This window comes from Thalia democratica, chromosome 7 (genome assembly GCF_965202585.1).
Source record: "Thalia democratica chromosome 7, ktThaDemo2.hap1.1, whole genome shotgun sequence".
Classification (NCBI taxonomy): domain Eukaryota; kingdom Metazoa; phylum Chordata; class Thaliacea; order Salpida; family Salpidae; genus Thalia; species Thalia democratica.
The window spans coordinates 32,812,391-32,827,362 of record NC_139171.1 but is presented as its reverse complement, the minus strand read 5'-3'; positions in this window follow the sequence as shown (position 1 = coordinate 32,827,362).

The window sequence follows — 14,972 nt, the reverse complement described above, 5'->3', positions numbered from 1 at the left end:
AAGATGTCACTAGATTTGACTCCTACATCAATTAAGATCCTGGCGCAATCGAAACTGGGTACGCAACAAATTAATTTAAAATTATGAAAAACTATTCTTTTCTTTTATTATCTAATCCCTATAATGCATATGAGAAACATTTATAGTCTAATAGCTCGAATTACCAGAAAACACTTTTACGGGCAGAGCATGTTTAAAAGTAAGTATGGGCAGACCGCACGATTTTCAAAACGTTGAAATTTAAAAGATTGTTTGAGTAATAACATTAGGACTATTATTTAAAAAAATACTGTTATTTCTATATTTGTTGTTATTTAATTGTTTTAAAACTCAAAAACTATTCGCACGCCAGATTTTTTTTCACCAAGTCCCCACTTAAAAGTAAGATAAATAACTAAAATATATGTTCTAAAATGAGATTATTTATATTTTAAATGACACTACTACCTTAACTCAAACGATTTGAAGTACAAATGCATATTATTAGTGAATATAAAGTAAAAAAACATTTGTTTTACTCATTCGTTTAAAAAAATTCTTAAAAAAGCAAATTAATAAAAATAAATTTTTGAGGTAGCTAAACAAAAATAAAATTTTGAATAAATTTATTTCGAAAAAGGTGTCTATAGTGATTTGATTTTTTTTGTAACTTCTATCAAGAAACTTAGTTGAAGTTTGTAAAACTTTCAAACTTTATGATAGACGCCATAAAAGTGATAAGTGCAATAGGAGTGTTGTTACTGAACAAGATTGTAAAAGGTTTACTACTTTTTGATCGTTCATGCTATACTAAACTGTCTCCTTTTGGAACACTGCATGTTTTTATATCTTTTACTAACAACAAGAAAGTTATGTTAAAAAAATATTTAAAAAAAACTATAAAAAGCTCATTGCATTTTAAAACAGATAACAAATAAACTTATTATTGGAGATAAAAAATGTTTTATATCTTGAACACTGTTAACTAACTTTATAGACTATTCGAGCAAACTCTTGTATTTCTGTCTGTTTTGTTAAAAGTTGAAATATTTAATATTTTATTAAAAATTTAGTTTTGTCATACAGTGAAGCCATTTGCCTAAAATTAAAGTTAGCTATAATTGTCTTATACTTTATTTTATTTAAATAATTTATACGCAGTTTAAAAAATAAAGAGTGACTCATTTAACTTTAATGAAAAAACGTTTTTGTCAAAATAAAAGATTTTGTAGTATTTCTTATAGTTAAACTATATAAGTGATATAAGAAAGGTCACCTTAAAAAAAATATGCGAACTGCAATACTTTATTTTTTAAAATACCAAACGACTATCAAATGCCTGTATTAAAATAAAGTCACAGGCTTGAATGTTTGGTTTACTTTTTTGAAAACTTTTTTTCTTTCAAAATTTATAACAGGGTTTCCCAAAGTGGGCCAAGTGGCCCCCTAGGGGACCATAACAGATACTCAGGGGGTCACGAGCAGCAAAGGGATAAGAGGGGGGGCAATGAGCAGTAAAGGAGCCACAGGGGGGCCATGAGGCCATAATTTGAAACTTACGCTAGATATTATTGAGTTGCAGACGAAGAGCAAAAAGAAAAAAAGGCTTCGATTTTTTATCGTAGTTTATTAGTAATCTTGTTGAAGGGGGCCATTGCTTTTTCAATTTTTTTAAAGGGGCCATTTGAAAAAAGCTTGGGAAACCCTGATTTATAAGCTTCATATAGAAGTGGTCAGATAAACTGCACATTTTTAAAGTTTATTTACGTGGTATAAAACAAAAAAACTTGTTGCATTATATTTCTAATGACGATTTCAAAGGTCGGCAGCCTATTAGAAGTAGTTAGCTAGTTTTACAAGAAAAGACTGCTTGTGATCTTTTGCGTGATCTTCACGAGTCGTGAGTCGTTTTATGTATCAAAAGTTTAAAAGGCCGCAACTTTTAAAAATTATTGTAGATATCAATAACAAAAAGTTTTTCAAACCAAATTTTGATGAAAAACGCATAAGATAAAAAAACACTTATTAGTAATTAATCAATAAGATCCGTATTGTAAGTCTACATTATAGATAAATCTTTATTGCTTTCAAAAAGCTTTATTTTAGTTAAAAAGTAATCGATGGGCCGCAGTTTGACCGGTTTACTTATTTGTTTGAACTACTTTAAAAATTGACCGAACAACAATGTTTATAACTTAAGGTTATATAAGGGGTTTGGCATTTTTTTATACCACAGCACTACAACCATCACATCACAGTAGATCGCAATACTACAACTATCACATCACAGTAGATTTAAACACTACAACTATCACATCACAGTAGATTGCAACTCTACAACTATCACATCACAGTAGACTGAAACAGTACAACTATCACATCACAGTAGATTGCAACTCTACAACCGTCACATCAAAGTACATTGAAAAAATAAAACTAGTGTTGCGAACTACTGTGATGTGATAGTTGATAGACTGTAACTAAATTATGTTAAAAGTAATAAGCAGAAAAACAAAGTACAAAACTTTTTTCCGATCTTAAGTTTTCTTTATACGTAGTAAAACAATTATACTTCTACTATATTTTTCTTTAAAATATTTTATTTAAAATACTTGTCTATAAAAAATACTTTTTTATTACAGTAATCTCTCGCAAATCTACGCACATTTTGTCCACAACAGAAGTGCGTGACTAAATGAGAGGACGTCACTAAACGAAAGGTAGCAAATATAATTACTATGATGACTGTTTTATTATGAAGAGTTTGAATAAATACATTTTAATGACTAAAAACTTGTCTTGCATGACATAAATGAAAAAAATGTTTATAATACTATTCTAGACTATTTTAATCTGATTTGGGCAAGAATCAAATTTACAAAGTATAAGAGTTTTATTGAGTTGAAATGAACTTTTATACCATGAACATTGTAAGGAATCGAACTTTGTACCTTGCTTGATATAAAGTGGTCTAAGACACCAAAAATGAAAAGAGAAAAACCATAGAATTAGCTACTAAAATTTGTGGTAAACTGAGATACAACTGAACATTTTATCAAACTATTTCTAAAGTTCTTAGCAAACAAAGAGGTAAAGTAGGGTATAATATATTTATGAAAACTTCAATGTACTGTTAACTCAGTACATAAAATTTATTTACAATATTAAAGGTTTTCAAATTATTCTGTTTTGTATTTTTTTTTATTTTAAAATGTGCAACTAAACGATAGTCGGTACCAAACGAGTGCGTATATTAGCGAAAGGTTACTGTACTTCTAGTTAATTTAATTTCACTGAAACATAAAAATATGTATATTTTAGTGAAATTAGCAAGAAAATTTTGTGTGAGGTACTTCTTTTAAAATACTACCTTTGAATTTTATACAAATCATTAATACCCATAAAAGCTTAAAAACTTAAACAAAGTTTTAATTAACTTTTCTTTTAGTTGTATTCATAAATTTTAAAATATCTAAAAGGCTACTAAAAAGTTATATAACAAAACAAACAGAGTATTTAATAGCATTAGTTTTGTTGTTATTATTCAAAAGGGTTGTTACCCTTAAAAACATTTATAATTTAATACTTACTCAAATAATATGTTATACATACTGAAACAAAATTAATTTACTTTTACTGAATTATGTTTTATAATAGTTTTTTATAACTTATTTCATACAAAACACGTTTGTACGCAAAGTTTAAGGAGGTTTAATAGAAAATAAACTCAATTGTACTTAAAATTAAAGTCTTAGCGGGCTGCGTGGTTTTGCATTAATTTACCACAATATAAAAACTCTCTTTTATGTAAAATGGCAATAAAAAAACATTTGATAAGAACTAATATGAACTGTATAACAATTTAAGAATATACTAATAAAAAACAAATTATCAAAAAGCACGATTTCATCTTTATACTACAAATTTGTTATGCTAAAAATGTGTCGCGGCAAGAGACTTTTCTTTCTGGGCCGGGTTCACAAGGTTTTCCCAATCCCTAGTTTCACAAAATTAGCTAAATATTATTTTTGCTAATTTCTTTATTTATTCATTTAGTTACCTCTGCTACATATAATCTTTAACTAGCGATAATCTTACATAAGTTAATTCCTAACCGGCATTTAATAATGAAAAACAGTATATCAATTATTCGTTAAGAAATATAGTTCTATGTCAATAAATTAGTCTTCATTAATATTCTTATAGTTTAAATAAAGCTACTGTGTTCATAACATTGTTTTTTTCAACATATACTGAAGTATCTTTTAAGAATCTCATCATCAAATATTGCCTTAAATTAAAAAAAAAATCTCCGAGTCAACTAATCTTGTGTTTATGATTCGTTGGTCTTGATTTATTGTTTTCTTTGAAACTTCTTCGGACAACACGGTTATACATACGATCACACGGGTATAACGCTAGTTGTATTGTTACAATATACTGTGTTGTGATAGTTGTAGTCTTAAAATCTACTAAGATGTGATAGTTATAGTGTTACAATCTACTGTAATGTGATAGTTGTAGTGTGACAATCCATTGTGATGTGATAGTTGTAGTGTTACAATCTACTGTGATGTGATAGTTGTACAGTTGCTACTACTGTGATGTGATAGTTGTAGTGTTGCGATCTACTGTGATGTGATAGTTGTAGTGTTGCAATCTACTAATATGCGACAGTTGTATCGTTGCGATCTACTGTGATGTGATAGTTATAGTGTTGCATTCTACTGTGATGTGATAGTTGTAGTGTTGCAATCTACTAATATGCGACAGTTGTATCGTTGCGATCTACTGTGATGTGATAGTTGTAGTGCTGCATTCTACTGTGATGTGATAGTTGTAGTGTTCAAATCTACTGTAGTGTGATAGTTGTAGCGGTGCGATCTACTGTGATGTAGTAGTTGTAGTGTTGGCAATATAATTTGATGTGATAGTTGTAGAGATGCAATCTACTGTGATACAATAGTTGTAGTGTTGCAGTCTACTTTGATGTGATAGTTGTAGAGTTGCAATCTACTGTGATGTGATAGTTGTTGAGTTGCAATCTACTGTGATACTTTAAATATTTTCGATATGTGCACAATAATAGTTATTAAACACCTTTGGATAAATAAGTTTAAAGTTAGAAATATTTAAAAATTAATGTTTTTACTTTTAATTTACATTAATAGTTTTGCAAATTGTGTTACGGTTGCAGTTTTTAACTTATTCTTTTTTTTTTATTTTTGATTACTCGGCAAAAAATGATTTACAGTTTTTTTTAATAAAGTATAAAACCACTCAAATGAGTGCCAAACTTAAGTAAAATCTTTTTTTTTTTTTAATTTTTTTTTCTACAAACTTAAAGGCTTAAATTATGCTTGAAATGTTATAATATATCAGTATATAAAAATAATGACGTTGATTTATTGACATAACTTTTTTTTGTTTATGTAATTTGAATGAAATTATATAAATATCTATATAAACACAAAAGTTTTTTAGTTTAACCAAATAGGCTATTTAATGATACTGGTTAGGTTAATGTCTTAATTACGTGGTCTCCAGTAACTTACTAACTGATCGCTATACTTACAAGTAGTAAATAATATGCTAACAGTAATAAGTTACAAAACTTATCTTTAAGTTATGAATAAAACACACTTTGAATAAATGCAAATTACTTTATTTTAAATAACAATTCTTAGTTCTGAAGAAATAAAATATTAAACCACGACACATATAAAATTTATTAAAAGTATTAACAATCGTAAAATTATTTAAAATACTAACATCAACTCCGCAACGTAGACGTTTTCTTGATTCTCGAAACTTGTTAATGAACGTCTTCAGTTAAGTAAAATAACTAACTTTTACGCGTATTTGAAAGATAAACGCAAATATATACGCATTGAAATGAATATTAACTTTTAAAAATAAAAATGAGTGTTTTTAATAAAAAAACTTTTTGTTTTTTTGATACTGGAAGCACGTTATAAAAACAGTGAAAAACAGTTTACAACATTCGCTTTTAAATAAACTAATCGCAGGAATACTGCGACATTTTCTTTTCTCTTTATTTAAACTAACGTTTTTTGCGCGGATTTTTATAAACACAGATCTAGTTCTTTTCCCACCTACTTAAAAAAAAACGACCAATGCTGCAGTTTAAAATAAATAAACGAGTACTCATCCGAGAAACTTTTTTACTTATTATTTTAGCTTTATTATATAGATTGCAAATATAAGAGTTGTCATCTATCTTGAAAAACTCCAAAATTTCAAAACCATACTACTAACAATATTTTGAATCTTTCTAAACTATTTGGCCAGTCAAAACCTACTTTAAATCGAAACTTGTATAAATTTTATAAGATTAATTGTTAAACTTTTACATTTATCATTTCATGTGGAACTTTTTATTTTGTAGGCTAACCGTTTTTATTTATTTAAGATATTGTCATAGAAAAGACGTTAAAAGGTTTCCAAATAGAGTGCAATTCGACAATTAAAAGGTTTTTTTCGTACACCAGGTCTTCAGAAAAAAAATTTGAGCAACTTTATTTTGTCGTTTAAAATAAAAAAAAAATTTTTAAAGATGAAAATAGCATGTTTTAAAGCTAATACAATTCAATAAAATAAAACATCTTACTTGAGAGCTTATGTCAAAAACAAACCAGTTCAAACTTTTTTGAAAAACAAAATTGTTTAAAATCTATCCATATTCCATATAACCAAATTTGAGTTCCTGTTACTAAATTTTATACTAAATGATAAAGAAAAGCGCTCAAAAAGTTTGGTTTAAGAACAAGGTGTACGAAAATACTTTTCGGTTATCGAGTAGCACACGACAATAAGTTTTTCACTAAGCTAACAAAACAAAAATTTTATCCAGTTAATGACAATTTTTTTTACTATACTTAATTTTAGTATTACTGACGCCTAATGTGTCAAAAAGGCCTTTTACTTCGTTTCGCCCATTTGTTGAGCACTAAAAAGTTTTAGTGTTGGTTTTTATTTAGTTATTTTTGAGCTTGTAATGTTTGTTTTCTGTGCTCGTTCAAGCGATTACAACTTTGATTTTGAAAAGGCCCCAATAGCAATGTTTTTTCATTCATTTTCTACTAATAGATAGATCTATTCCAAATGCCTGATTAGGATGAACAAGAATCTTCCATTTGGGATGAACAAAAACCTACTCATTGTGAAAATCAAGATGGTTTTGAAAATAGAGAAAGTTAGATTTTATACTAAATTATCGATTTTTATCTTTTTTTAATTATTTTAATGTCATTTTTGTATATGTGTTGACCACTGAGTTCAATCTTGCAATGTTGGACTATAGTTTTTGATAACATCAGTCTTTTTTTGGTAGATCAATATCAGGCTTACTCCAACTTCCACAATGGTAAATGTTTTTTGAAGGTCAAGCAAGCAATTTCTAATTCTACCTCCCCTTAAAAACTAACACTATACTAACCAAAAATTAAAATTAAAAACTGTTTAATTAACAGAAAAAAAACCGTGATGACTTGTCTCACAAGGTTAAAATTTCAATATCAAAAGCCACAAAATATGGGAAAATCATGAAGCTAAAAAATGGTGAAGTAAGTATCCCCTCAAGCTACAACCAAAAATAAATAACAATCCAATAAAGTGATCACAGCCACTAGTGTGAACTCAAATCAGCTGTTGCAAACCGAAACAAACCAATATCTAGTTGAAAGTATTAAGTTCTATAAAATAAAAACTAGAATAAACAGGATTGCCACTATACCTGGAAACCTAGAAAAACCTGAAATTTGACAATTTAGGCAAAAATAACCTGGAAAAACCTGAAATTTGAGAAATTTTGAAAAAATCTGGAAAAACCTGGAATTTTGATCAAAAAACCCAGAAATACCTGGAATTTCAAAAAATCGATCATATAAATATGATTTTTTTGTCATCTTCAAAAAATTTATTTAACTAAAAACAGACCCAACAATGTGTACTTTTAAAAACCTGAAAGAAATTCGGAAAACTTGGAATTTTTTCTTAAAAACGAGTGGCTACCCTGAATAAAGAAATACTGTAAGTAGGAAAAAAGAAATACTCTTTGTATAAAAAAAAATATAAATGAAAAATAAAATAATAAGTATTGTATAGATTTGTTATTATTAAGTTGACATAAGACTCAAAAAAATGATAAGTTTGTATTAACTTTATACTTTTACCTCTGGTTACTAATAGAGAATAAACAAATAAATAAATAAAATGAACTATTTTAAGTCTAACACAGTAACAAAAAGATAAGATTGAAACAATTTATCAATAAATATAATCTACTTCAATAATTTATAACAATTACTCTTTCATTACCAGGACATTCATAAAATAAAAGACCCACACATCACATTCTGATGCCAATAAAACATGAATCAAATTTCAATACAAACAAAACATACACAACATAAGGTTTTCAAAGAAATAAATTTTATAACCTTAAGACCTAGTACAAGACTTGGCCTAAACTGCTTTAGGTATTTGGGTCCCAGGTTTTGGTCCAGTGTCACTGAAGCTTTTAAAAACTTGAAAATAGATTTTTTTTAAGTTAAGTTATAAATTTTTTTTGTTAAATAACTACAAATAGTAGATCTTCTGTACGTAAGAGCTATCAAGTCTAAATTTATTGTGCTCCACTTTGAATCCAGGTATAGTATTACAGCAACTTACAAATTTGCAATAGATCATTTAATCTTCGCAAACCAGTTTTTTTAAACATGGTTTGTTGTTGTCAAGGCAGGCACACGACAAACATACCAGATTACTCTTTTTTGCATAAAAACAATTAGTTTTTAGTAATAATTAGCAGCACCACCCCAAGCAGTAATACAATATTTGAATTGCGGATAAAACAAACTATAACATACCATTTTAAGTGTAGTTGTGTCCAAATAGTATCTCAATTTTGACAAAACATAACAACTCCTAGACAATTTTGATTTCAGAGAACTCAAATTATTCTTCCAATTCAGCTTATCATCCAAAGCACACCAAAGTTTTTTATATACTATCACTATACTCTATAAAAAAATCACTAATCTTAGCACTAAATTCACAATTTTTTTAAATTTTATTGAAAATACCATTTTAAAGAGATGCACATTGCAAATTTATAGTTTATTAGACGCCGTTTCGACTTTTCATCAGTCATTTTCAATAAAACTGCAGAATAACAGGGTTGCCACTTTACCTGGAAACCTCAAAAAACCTTGAATTTGACAATTTAGGCAAAAAAAAACCTGGAATTTAAGAAATTTTCATTTGACACAAAAATCTACCATAGTCATATATTTTTTTGACATCATCAAAAGTTTTTTAATTAAAAAACACACGTAAAAAACCTTTACAGTATCTTTTTAATGTTTTTATACAATTTAACACAGTTTTTTACCTTAAACTTAATTTTAAACTAAAAATAGACCCAAAAACGTGTACTTCTAAAAACCTGGAGAAAATTTTGAAAACGTGGAAAATTTTTTGAAAAACCACGTGGCAACCCTGAAAATAACTAAAAATTAGTGTTATCAACTAAATATACAAGAAAAATTAAGTGGTAAGATATATATAAACAATTCTTTATTAAAATCTAAAACTACAGTAAAATTACAGGTTACATAAATGTTTATACATTGTTTAAAAAAAAATATATACTAGTCAAAATTTCTTACTGTGTGGGTAACACTCGGTTTAGTTAATTAACTGTTTAAAAATAGATTATAACGTTTAGTGAAAATAGCCTTACTGATCAGGTTCACAAGTTTGTTGCTACATTCTTTTAAATTACCAAATTTGTTAGCAGTAATGGTTCAAAATGATTAACAGTACTCTTAAAATGGTATTTAAAAACTTATATCATTTAAAAACAATATCCCCTCCTGTATTTTATTAAAAAGCAAAAGTTTTATTTTTAATTATTTAATAAAAAGTTTATTACCACGCAACCACTTATCAACTCTAACCAGTTCCTTATTAATAACTTAGGTCATCAGGTCATATCAGGTTAAGGGCATAGGGGAGGATATTTTTTTTGCTAAAAATTACATTGGATCCTATATGAAAGCCTGAAGTACAGACTACAAGCCAATTTTCATAGAACTAAAATTTTTTATTTAACTTGTGAGATATTATAGTTTTTATAAAAGTTTCCAATACAAACATATTTTCCGTAAATTTTTCAGGGTCAATTTTCCTTGGAAATTTAAAAAAATTACTAAAAATTAAAAGCTAGGACCTAAAAATTTCAGGAATTGTTCTTTATATAGTTTAAAAGACTTTGAATGTGAAAATTTTTAAAATATTAAAAATTAAAATCAAGGATTAAAAAAACAAAACAAAAATAGGTGTTTTTTTTTTATAAAATTTTTATTTTACAAAACTAAAAAAAAATCTGCATTCAATCTTTTTAAATCTTAATAATACACTTTTTGTGAAAAAAACTGCACTAATTTGAATTTAGGATGTGACAGTTTTTAATCAAATGGTCTTTTTTTTTTGCTTTTCTAGTTTTCGCCTTCCATTAAGAAGATATTGAGGTCACCTACTTTGATAGCTCATATCTTAAAAGTTACCTTAAATTTTTTCAAGCGGTTAAAAATGTCTGATAGCTCAGATAAAACTCCATAAAATAAGATTAACTTGTAAAAATCATAGTGTACCCCCCTATGTCCTTAATATTAGTTTAGGAGGCACAGTTATTAAGGTATAATGTTATTTGGATGCATGATTTAAATTGGGTTCGGCAGCCTTATATAAGTAGTGGACCAATTTTCTAACAAAAATTTTCTTGTTGACTGCACTATGCAGAAAAAGTCTTTGCACGCTGCGGTTTATGGAAAATTGTTGTAATAAATAATAAAAAAATATTAATTAAACAAAAAATTTGGACAAAACAAGCTATAAAACAGCACTAGTTATGAGTAGTAATTTAAATTAAACCATAGTTGTAAGTTTTCACCACCATTTTTTTTTATGTTTTTAAAAAGAATGTTTTTAGCTGAAATGCAGACTGCAGATTTTGTCTTCAAGGACCACAGTTTGCCAACCCCATGATCTAAAGCAATCTACAAAATGAATCTTAATGATCATTTAAACTAAAGAATTAAAGATAAATTAAATAGAGTTAAATTAAAACGTAAAATATTTGATAATTTATTTATATGTTCATTTTACGAATCATGTTAGAATTTTGTTAGTTTTACCTACATTGTATATTACATTAAGTTAAATTAAATTACAATTTGAGTTTGGTTACTTAAAGCTGTCAAGCTAAAATTAAAACTTATTTCTGCGCACTCATAAAAAACATGTTGATAGGTAAGGGCATATTAAAATCTAATATAGGCTCTTATAAAACAGCTTTTAGTACAAACTGTAAAAAAAAAGTTTTTTATAACATAAAGTTTTTTATTAATCAAAGATATTTGTTTATTTTTGGAAAAGCTTCAGGTCATATATATAGAAACAACATTTTTTATATTACCTATTTTCTGTAAATTAAAAAAAAAACTGCTAAAAATATATTTGCTCCTTTATTTTTTGAAGCTATTGACTTCTAACTTTTAAACAATAGACTTCAATGATATTTTTTGTTCTTAATTTTTTATCAACTCCAGAATATCTAGAGAAAGTTTTAATTTATAGCTTCTGGCTCCTCCTTTTACTGCTTGTGACCCCTAAATTTCCTAAAAAAATTTCCTAATACCTGTCATATGTGTCAAACCTACCATTAAAAACGCTTAAGACCTTTTTCTGCTCTTCATCATCACCTCCAGAATATATAGTGTAAGTTTTAGTTTATTACCTTATAGCCCCCAAGGGGGCCACTTGGCCCAGTTTAAGAAACCCTGTTTTAGATATTTATTTAAAAACTTTTTTAGTTTTGAAAATCTTCAGAATGACGCAGGACAGTGTTTTAACGCAAAGATAGACAACTCTGTTTATTAAAATCAAGGTGAGATTAAAATTTTAGTAAAACTCGAGCCAAACCAGGATAGTTTAATACAAGGTCGCACCACACTTAATTCCTGGGATTGTTTGCTTTTTTTGGGAAAATTCAGGCTAGTTTGGATGTAATTTTTAATTTAAGGCTGTATTTTTGTTTTAAATCTTGTTATTTATGTTTTATTATCTCTTTTTGTTATTATTTTGGCATGATTAAGTATTTATTCTTGATTTTTTTTTTGCTAATATTATTTTTTTTTATTCACTTATGCTAGCTTGATGTAACTCAAGCTAACTTTTAGTCAAAAGGTGGCCATTTTGCCTTAAAAGGTAGAAACTTTGTTTAACTAACTTTGTTCATTAAGTAGTGATTAGGTAAAAATACTTCTTTTTAAAGTACAGTATAATTTTACAAAATTTATTATTCCATCTCAGACAAGGCTGATAAAAAGACTTATAGTTTACATTTGAAAAGGCTTATTAAAGTAAGGTTGCCAAACACATTAGCTAAATTAATCATAAGACTTTAAAGAAACTTATCTTGAGTCCGGCTAGATTGAACTTGTTTTAAGTTTTTAATAAATTTGTAGGCTTATTAGAAATCGAAAATAGTTTTTCCAAATAAGAACTAATTAGATAAAAGTACTTTTTATTTAAGTAGAGGAAAATTATTTCTAATTTATAAAAGTTCATGTTATAAAAGAACAATTTAGTTCTACAAAATTCATTCCATATCAGGCAAAGCTGGTAAAATGAGGTTAAGGATTGTGAGATAATTACTCAACTAGTTAAAATAAGCCAGTTAAAATAATTGAAAATAATTCTAATGAGTCAGGCTAATCTAAATTCTATTCAGTTTATTTCAAAAGTTCTGTCTTGTAAAAAGCATATTTTTTTAAATATAAGGCAAGTTCTTGCGAGTTTGAAAATATCTTTATTTTCTGAGGTTGTGTGTTTTCTTCCTGAATTTAGATAGTTATGAGTATCCAAGCTTAATTAACAGTTTATGTTTTTGTTCCTACTCATTTATCCCATTTTATAATAAACTCAGGCTGTGTTAGGATAGTTTTATGTGAGTCAGGATTAATTTCTTGCATTTAGTATTGGTTATCCTGTTGTAATTTTATTAAAATATCAGGCCAACTTAGGCTAATTTAAAATTTAAGTAAAACTCAGTCCAGCATAGGCTAGTTCAAAACTTGTACAGGTTATTTAAAAAATATGTGCTTGTTAGGAAAACTTAAGTTAGTTTACAGTTACATGTTTTTAATTTTGGGCTAGATTTTAAGAATTAAAAATCTTTTTTTCTTCGATGAATTCTTATAAACTGGTTCCTTTCAAACTTGTTATGATCCTTCTTAACAGTTCAGATAAAGCAAATTTGTTTTTTTGTTATTAGTTGTTTTTAATTTTATCATATCTTGAGCTAATTCAGGCTAGTTCAGTGTTAATCAGAATTTTCTAAGGAGTGATGTTCTTGTTAAAAGATATTTTTGAAAATTTATTTATTTGTTTTTTATAAGTATACAACTTAGCTCAAATTTAACAAAACCATAAGTATATAAATAAGTTAACTGAATATTTATTTAAATAGTGTACCTTTTTTTGTTGTAGATATTTTATTACTTTTGACTTTTAATGAATTAAGAAAAATTATCAAAGTTAAATTGTTAAGTATTTTCTAAATTAACAAGTGAGTTCATATATAATCAAAGAAGAAAACACGAGCGTTAAACAAAGTTACGATACGATCAAGCTACTATGGTTATTTTTAAATCAGAGGCTATTTAAGTCTAACACAGTTAAATTGAACTGTTTTTATTCCAGATTTTCGTAACATTTTTCATATATTTTTCTTTAGATTAGTTATTATGCCTTCAAAGTATTTTAACTATTTGAAAAATATATAGTTGTATAAACATTATTAGATCATCGAATTATTCAAATTAACTACTATCATGATTGCGTAAAATAATGCAAATTTTCAAACTACTTTAAAGATATTTTTCCTTTATGGTGGAGAAAGGGAGGTGAAAGAACTGCAACTTGTAACACAAAAATATTACTTCGGTTACTGTAGAACAAAAGTTTTAGCGTGTTGAGGAAAATATATTCTTATTTGCTTTAAAGTGTTAAAAAAAATTTTTTAATTATAATCAAAGTGTCTAGAAGAGACGTATAGTGATTTGTAATTCAAACTTAAACCTTACAAAATTTTATTGTTTTCAATTTGTTTACTTATCAATTTACAAACTAAAAAAGTAACAAAAAATATAAGTCTTCTTATTATGAGAAGGTGAGATGTTCATTTTTAATTTACTGAGTATTTATTTTTGGTTTGTTCTGTGTACTGTATAATTAGTTCATTTATAGTTTAAAAAACCAGCAAAATAAGTACTATTTTTAAATATTTTTTTACTATAATAAAATAACATAAAAGTTTTTTGTTTATTAATTTTCGCTTAAAAGTTTTAATAAAAGTTATTCAGTAAATAAAAAATGTTTACTTGATAAGTTTCTGTTATTAACCTGTTTATATAGTTGTTTTTCAAATTAAACAATATAAAACTTTGAAAGTTTTCAGATTTTAAGTTTGAGAAAGTTAGTATGATAAAAGTTTTGGTAGTAGCCGTGATAGCAGCACTTGCCTACTACACCGCCAAGCGTCTGCCTGACGTTCTCATAGCTGTCGATGAAGCATTATACCATGAAATTAACCGCGAAGACCAAGAGCATCGTGAAGCAAGCAACTAAAAGCTTCAAAATGATGAGCGGTTTTGCCCTCATGGACAAATTCAACCGGAAGGTACCAGTTTGTCTGTCGATTTATAACATAGGATAGTTAAATAATTTTTCATGATGTATTTTATTCGCTAATCGTTGTTATTCTATATTAAATTGCATGAGACTATAAATCTAGTTGTAAGTTTTATTTTTAATTTGTATTTTTTAAACTAATTTCATTGTTAGACTAATAAGTTTTAGATAAGTAGACATACTATACATATGTTTGCAGTGTTAATCAGGTT